At 43.2% G+C, this 8387-nt stretch overlaps 2 pseudogenes; both read left to right on the top strand.

The window, feature by feature from the left end:
• The first annotated feature begins 825 nt into the window (after positions 1-825).
• LOC138654283 (U2 spliceosomal RNA) lies at positions 826-1026 on the top strand (annotated as a pseudogene).
• Positions 1027-7194: 6168 nt separating this feature from the next.
• On the top strand, positions 7195-7395 carry LOC138654282 (U2 spliceosomal RNA; annotated as a pseudogene).
• Positions 7396-8387: the final 992 nt, after the last annotated feature.

The following is an 8387-nucleotide window of genomic DNA, read 5'->3' as shown; positions in this document are numbered from 1 at the left end:
AAAATATACTTGCGGTTTTATCTTTAAAAAATGGTTCAGGCCATGTTTATCAGCACCCATTTTATTATGCCCGCCCAAGCATTTTATTGTTTTAGAAAAGGTGATAAGGACTCATAAATTAAAGGACTTGGATGCCGATCTCCTTCTGGACAGAAAAAAATTGATGGTTCATCTGAGAAGAGAAGAAGGAGTGTCCCCTGTGAGCAACTTCTCCTGGAGTAGATCCAAGCGTGTGTGGAGGAACGTTTTTGGGAAATTCTTGGCCAACATTCACAAAGACATCGCATGGATGGCTGCCCACCAGTGCCTCCCAACCAGAGACTTCCAGCACAGGAGAGGCCTGGTGGCGCGGGCAAAGTGCCCAAGAGACTCTTGCCGAGAGGATGAGACTGTTTTGCACCTTTTCTGGAACTGCTGTTTTGCACAAGAACTTTGGGGGAGATTGGGGATACTTTTAAAATGGGTTTGTGGTCTTAAAGATTTTAGCTATGAGTATGTTTTATATGGACTTTTTAATTGCCCCACTACACACCAGTTCAAAGTATGCTGGTGTATAATAAACTGTGCCAAAAATGCAATCTGGAAAGCGAGAAACATTTTACTTTTTAACCGTGATTTTATCTCTGTAAATGATTGTATTAAATTGGCTTTTAGTGAAATGTTTATTTATTTCTTAAAGGATGTTAAAGATGTGGGGAAGAAGGAAGCGAATCGTAGATGGTGTTTTTATATGTGGAATACTGTTTTATATTAAGTTGTTTCATGTTGTTGTATTTTATTATTGTAATTGTTTATGTTTCTTTTGCACAAAAGGTTTCATTTTTTCTTGTTGTTCTATGTCTTATGACTAAATAAAATTTTGTTGAAACCTTATCTGTTCTTATCAGTTTAATATCTGATACGTCCCCCATGTGGGGACCATATATTAAATGGCTTTTTGGAACAGGGAGCTGGAAATGGAGCTTGCTCTGTCCACTCCATGCATTGACCCGCTATTGCAGTCTCTCCGGGAACAGTGCACTCCTTCTCTGATCCGGTTTCTAAAAACAGATTGAATGGAAATTAGTCAGCACAGCAAGTTGTCTTGGAACCCTAGATGGGAATTTATTTCAGGGTTGTTAAGGAAGCACATTTCACATGCCGCTGGCTGCCAAATGTAGCATGCTGCTCGATTTCACTTGCCTAATTGCAACATTTTGTGTGCCTTGCTTTCACCTCTGTATGTATGTATGTATGTATGTATGTATGTATGTATGTATGTATGTATGTATGTCAAGCATTGCATTGCATTCAATAGGCAATCAATCAATCAATCAGGCAATCAATTTTCAGTCTTTCCTGGTTGCTGCCACAGGTGTGTTAAGATGTAGGCCTGAATTAGGCCTTTCTTACAGTGTAGCAAATATACTGTGCCATCTACAGAATTAGGCCCCTGCCTGCTGTCAGCACTTGGTATTTAAATTGAAGCATCCAATGAGTAGTTCTGCCATACATACCACATTTGTGACCACCGATCATGAATTCTTTTGGAAGACATTGTTTACCTCTTGTGGACCACCGACTTTGAAATGCGGTGTATGATAGGTATTTGAAAAAAAGGAAAACTGGTGTCTGTGCTGATCTCGAATCTGCTAGTCTTGTGTCTTGTAGATACACCTGTGTGAGGAGTATTCTAATGCTTTTGACCAACCAGGTGCGCTGCCTGCAGTCGATAGAATCTTAGCACGGAACCTTCACCTGCAGTCACAATGGGGATGGTGGGTGTGTCAAAGTGGGCAGAGTTATGCAGATTCAAAACGCGTTGGGCGCAGCTTCAACGAGCACACACAGACACACACAGCCAAACAACCGACCAAAACCCAAGCACACCCGAACTGTCATTGAGAATGCATCCAGAGTTTCTGAAAATGTCTTCCTTGCGGCAATCTTTGGCTCGGTCTCCACAATGGGTGTCGGTTGTAGGCCTGGGTGCGTCTGAAATGGCCAACCATTTCAGGCCATCGCTTCTCGGCCTTTTGGCTGCGATCGATCAGTTTAACTGTGAGATTGTAGTCAGGTCGGGTGCTTTCGGTACCCTCTCTCTCGGCCTGGGGGGATCGCTCCTCTTCGGAGGGGCTTCACCCCCCTGCTGCTATAGGGAGAGAGGATTAGTCCGGAGCAACGAGTTGCGATCGCCTTAAAAGGGCGCTAGCCTTTTTTTGTGTTTACAGCTGGAGTTCTTTCTCGGAAGGATGCCGGCTGCACTTACCTTTGCATCGGGTGAACCCCGGATGAGGAACACGGTCCGTATCGAGGTCTTGGAGAGATTCCGGAAGGAGAAAGAAATCCGCTACGTTTGCAACACCGTCCTTCTTGGGATCCTGGAGTTCGGCAGAGAGGACATCTTCTGTTTTCAGGACAATGAGCAGAAAGGTACTTATACTATTACCTTTAGGAGCCATGGTTGTTGTCAGCAGTTGGTCCAAAAGGTGAATGACAACATCTTTGCTGATGAACTGGAGGGCCTGGTCTTCTCCCTGCTTTTCGTCCAAGAGGAGGTACAAATGATTGTTTTCTTTCCAAATCCTTTTGTGGAAGTACTGGACATTTTAACCTGTTTGCGTCGCTATTGCGATGAAGTAACCTTTCAAGGGAATGTTAAAAACGCCGTTGGTTTCTGGTGTGGCAAGCGGAAATTCCTGGTGCGGCTGAAGAAAAATCCGGAGGGCTTTGGAGGAACAGAACATCCCCCCTCTACCATCACCATTGGGAAGAGCCGTGGCTACTTATTCTACACAGGTATGCCTATGTATTGCAGGAACTGTGGCAAGATGGGGCATACCCAAGGGAATTGTGTGGAAAGAAGGGCATTCCGCTGCAGCAATTGTGGTCAATTCGGACACTTCATGAAGGATTGCCCTCAAAAGAAGGCTTGTAACCTATGCGGGGAGGTTGGACATATGTTCCGAGGATGCCCACATAGGACTAAAGTCCGTACGTATGCAGAGGCGGCTGAGAGACCCGTGCCAAGGCAGGAACCAGCTATTGTCCCGGTCCATGCTGAGCTGAGTATCCCGGAGACCGGAGTAAGGCCTGAGCCAAGTCCCACTGTTCCTACAGCAGGGGAGGCGGCTGAGAAGGCCAAGGGCGCAGAGGAGAAGGTGGGGACGGAGCAGGAGTGTGGTGGCCCTCAGGGAGGCCCTCCTGTGTCGAAGTCCCGGAAAAAGGGCGGAGGGCGGACCACCCAGAGACTGGAGCAGGGGGACTCTCCCGTTGGGGGGGTAACCCTTGTGTCGAAGGTCTCGAATGAGGCTGGTGTGTTGGAGCAGAGCGCCCCCACTATGTTGGCGGTGGGGGGCACTGTGGCGAAGACCCCAGTCATTCCCAGGGACTCGAGCCAGCAGACCGCAGTTTTTTCTCCTACAGGTGATGGTGTGGATGAGGTCATTGTGCCAGATCCGGAGGCCCCCCAGGAAGTAAGAGGCCATGTAGCTATCACAGAGGACGACTGTACGAGTGAGCTGCCTGAGCCTTCTGGAAAGAAGCTGCGAGGGGATACTCTTCTGGAGGCCAATCCAGAGTCTCCGGATGTGTGTTTTCCCAGCGGAGACATGTGGCTGAACACGGACTCTTCTGGGTATCCATTACCGGGTTCCTCGGATCCCCAGAACATTGACTCTTTTTCCACACTGCCAGATGTGATTGAGGAGTTTATGGAAGTCATTGAGGATATCTCTCCTCCCTCATGACATAAATGCCATCCATGAGGTGTCTCTCACTTAATGTGAGATCTCTAAAGAGCCCTGTCCGCAGGGCTGCTCTTTTTGATTTTTTTGAAACATTAGACTTTGATATATGTTTTTTACAGGAGTGTGGTCTGCAGCATGGAATCCGGTATAACGAGATAAAAAAGGACTGGAAACTAGGGCCCTCTGTATGGTCGGGCTCGAACGAAAACAAGTCTGCTGGTGTGGGTCTGCTCTGCCGAGGTAATAACATCATCATCTCCTCTGTTACTGAGATTGTACCCGGCAGAGCTATCCTAGTGCATTTGTGTTTTAATAATTTTAATTTCCGTGTCATTAATGTGTACGCTCCACCAGATAAACAGGAGCGTATACGTTTGTTTGAAATTCTACCGGTATTCTGTGTAGGGTCATCTCCTCTCTTGGTAGCTGGGGACTTTAATTGCCTGAATGTGAATGAGCGCCGAGGAGGGGGTGACCCAATCCGTAAGTTAGATAAGTCGTGTTTTTTACTAAATAGCTTGCAGACTGATTTTAAGTTATGCGATGCCTGGAGGTCGCTTTCGCCGACGGACCCAGGATTTACATGGTCCGGTCGGGGAGTGGCTTCCAGGATCGATTTTATGTTTTTATCTGAGGATTTTAGCCCTGTACAATTTGTTTTAATGCCTAATTTATTCTCTGATCATAAAATGTTAAGCGTAAAGATAGAGTATCAAGGAGAGCTGAGGATAAATAGAGGTTTGTGGCGTCTGGGGGTCCATTTGCTGGAAGACCCTCAGGTGAGGTCAGACTTCTGTAATGCCTACCAGGAATGGAGACAGTTAAGGCCTCCATATATTAAAATCCTATCCTGGTGGGAAGTGATCAAAGATAAAATAAGGTTTTTTTTTATCAGGGCTGGAAAGAGGAAGGCGCGGCGGAAAAAGCAGATTTATGTAAATTTAAATATGAGACTGCAAACTCTCCATAAATTTAAAGAGATAGGACTAGAGGTGGAAGATGATATTGCAAGCCTAAAAACTGAAATACAATTGTGCCTTGATCAAAAAGGTAAAGAAATAATTTTTAATTCCAAAGTGAAACATTTAGAAGAAGGTGAGAAGTGTACACGTTTCTTTTTTAAAAAAGTGATGGAGAAAAAGGAGACGATCACCTGTCTTGATGGAGAAACAACTGTGGAAGGTATGAAGAAGGTGGCTTTTAATTTTTATAGAGACCTTTTTAGTAAAAAAAGTGTAAATAATGTTTTTTTACAAGATGCTCTTAATATCCTGGATTTTAAGTTAAGTTCTGTAGACCAGGGGTTTTTAATAGAAGATCTTAGCATGGAAGAACTTTTTAGTGTTTTTAAAAGTTTTTCAAAAGGGAAAGCCCCAGGAGCAGATGGTCTACCTGTTGAATTTTATTTGACTTTTTGGGATGTTTTAAAGGAGGATCTTTTAGCACTTTTTAAAGAGGTTTTTATGTGTTCAGAGCTGCCTAAGTCATGGAGGAGGGGGATAGTGTCCTTAATTTATAAGAAAAAGGGCGCTCGTGATGACCTCAGGAATTGGAGGCCTATCACCCTCCTCAACATGGACTATAAAGTTTTAGCTAAAATTATTGCTTGTCGTTTTAAAACTGTGATTAATAAATTGATACAACCCGAACAAGTATGTGGAGTACCAGGGAGGAATATTGCTGAGATTTTAAATGTTATTAGAGATGCAATATGGTACTCTAGGGATAGAAGTCAGAGCCTGGCCCTGTTGGCGCTGGACTTTGAAAAGGCGTTTGACAGGGTCTCGCATGAGTATCTTTTTAAAGTTTTAAAACAAATGGCGATCCCCGACATGTTTTTATCTCGTATTATGATTTTATATAATAATGTGTTTTCTCAAATTTCTGTCAATGGTTTTTTAACAGATTTTATCCCGTTGGAATCCGGAGTGAAGCAGGGGTGTCCATTATCCCCAATTCTTTTTATTTGTGCTATGGAACCCCTGCTGTGTATGATCCGGAGAGATAAAGTGGTCCGAGGGGTTCCTATTCCGGGTGGAGGAGGGGCCCAAGTCAAAGTATTTGCCTACATGGATGATGTTACTGCCATCTGTACAGATCCTGCTTCACTCCGGAGAGTGGTAATGTGCACCAATTTTTTTAGTCAGGCTTCAGGTTTTAAAATGAATTTTAATAAAACTGAATGTTTGATTTTGGGTTCCTGGGATACAAATGACCTACCAGCAGTAAAATTGAGGCACGACGAGGTAAAAATTTTGGGTATAGTATTTGATGCTAAAAATGATGGACACGTGAGCTGGGAGGAGGTACAGCATAAAATGGTGAAAAAGCTCTCCTTCTGGAATTTGAGATGCTTGTCGATTGAAGGGAAAATTTTAATTATTAAATCTGTTTTATTGCCTATGATGCTTTATGTTGCCATGGTATATCCTCCTTCTGAGTTGATACTAAAAAAACTAACTCGATGTATTTTTATGTTCATTTGGGGATCAAAAATGGAAAAGCTGAGGCGAACGGAAATGTACAAGAAACAACAAAATGGAGGAAAAGATGTCCCTGACTTGCATTTGTATTTATATGTAAATTTCTTTTGTTTTTGTTTTAAAGTTTTTAACACTAATTCTACTTTTAGTCTGTTTTTAAAATATACTTGCGGTTTTATCTTTAAAAAATGGTTCAGGCCATGTTTATCAGCACCCATTTTATTATGCCCGCCCAAGCATTTTATTGTTTTAGAAAAGGTGATAAGGACTCATAAATTAAAGGACTTGGATGCCGATCTCCTTCTGGACAGAAAAAAATTGATGGTTCATCTGAGAAGAGAAGAAGGAGTGTCCCCTGTGAGCAACTTCTCCTGGAGTAGATCCAAGCGTGTGTGGAGGAACGTTTTTGGGAAATTCTTGGCCAACATTCACAAAGACATCGCATGGATGGCTGCCCACCAGTGCCTCCCAACCAGAGACTTCCAGCACAGGAGAGGCCTGGTGGCGCGGGCAAAGTGCCCAAGAGACTCTTGCCGAGAGGATGAGACTGTTTTGCACCTTTTCTGGAACTGCTGTTTTGCACAAGAACTTTGGGGGAGATTGGGGATACTTTTAAAATGGGTTTGTGGTCTTAAAGATTTTAGCTATGAGTATGTTTTATATGGACTTTTTAATTGCCCCACTACACACCAGTTCAAAGTATGCTGGTGTATAATAAACTGTGCCAAAAATGCAATCTGGAAAGCGAGAAACATTTTACTTTTTAACCGTGATTTTATCTCTGTAAATGATTGTATTAAATTGGCTTTTAGTGAAATGTTTATTTATTTCTTAAAGGATGTTAAAGATGTGGGGAAGAAGGAAGCGAATCGTAGATGGTGTTTTTATATGTGGAATACTGTTTTATATTAAGTTGTTTCATGTTGTTGTATTTTATTATTGTAATTGTTTATGTTTCTTTTGCACAAAAGGTTTCATTTTTTCTTGTTGTTCTATGTCTTATGACTAAATAAAATTTTGTTGAAACCTTATCTGTTCTTATCAGTTTAATATCTGATACGTCCCCCATGTGGGGACCATATATTAAATGGCTTTTTGGAACAGGGAGCTGGAAATGGAGCTTGCTCTGTCCACTCCATGCATTGACCCGCTATTGCAGTCTCTCCGGGAACAGTGCACTCCTTCTCTGATCCGGTTTCTAAAAACAGATTGAATGGAAATTAGTCAGCACAGCAAGTTGTCTTGGAACCCTAGATGGGAATTTATTTCAGGGTTGTTAAGGAAGCACATTTCACATGCCGCTGGCTGCCAAATGTAGCATGCTGCTCGATTTCACTTGCCTAATTGCAACATTTTGTGTGCCTTGCTTTCACCTCTGTATGTATGTATGTATGTATGTATGTATGTATGTATGTATGTATGTATGTCAAGCATTGCATTGCATTCAATAGGCAATCAATCAATCAATCAGGCAATCAATTTTCAGTCTTTCCTGGTTGCTGCCACAGGTGTGTTAAGATGTAGGCCTGAATTAGGCCTTTCTTACAGTGTAGCAAATATACTGTGCCATCTACAGAATTAGGCCCCTGCCTGCTGTCAGCACTTGGTATTTAAATTGAAGCATCCAATGAGTAGTTCTGCCATACATACCACATTTGTGACCACCGATCATGAATTCTTTTGGAAGACATTGTTTACCTCTTGTGGACCACCGACTTTGAAATGCGGTGTATGATAGGTATTTGAAAAAAAGGAAAACTGGTGTCTGTGCTGATCTCGAATCTGCTAGTCTTGTGTCTTGTAGATACACCTGTGTGAGGAGTATTCTAATGCTTTTGACCAACCAGGTGCGCTGCCTGCAGTCGATAGAATCTTAGCACGGAACCTTCACCTGCAGTCACAATGGGGATGGTGGGTGTGTCAAAGTGGGCAGAGTTATGCAGATTCAAAACGCGTTGGGCGCAGCTTCAACGAGCACACACAGACACACACAGCCAAACAACCGACCAAAACCCAAGCACACCCGAACTGTCATTGAGAATGCATCCAGAGTTTCTGAAAATGTCTTCCTTGCGGCAATCTTTGGCTCGGTCTCCACAATGGGTGTCGGTTGTAGGCCTGGGTGCGTCTGAAATGGCCAACCATTTCAGGCCATCGCTTCTCGGCCTTTTGGCTG

Source organism: Ranitomeya imitator, unplaced genomic scaffold, assembly GCF_032444005.1.
Source record: "Ranitomeya imitator isolate aRanImi1 unplaced genomic scaffold, aRanImi1.pri SCAFFOLD_257, whole genome shotgun sequence".
Classification (NCBI taxonomy): Eukaryota; Metazoa; Chordata; class Amphibia; order Anura; family Dendrobatidae; genus Ranitomeya; species Ranitomeya imitator.
This window is presented reverse-complemented; position numbering and strand designations above follow the sequence as displayed.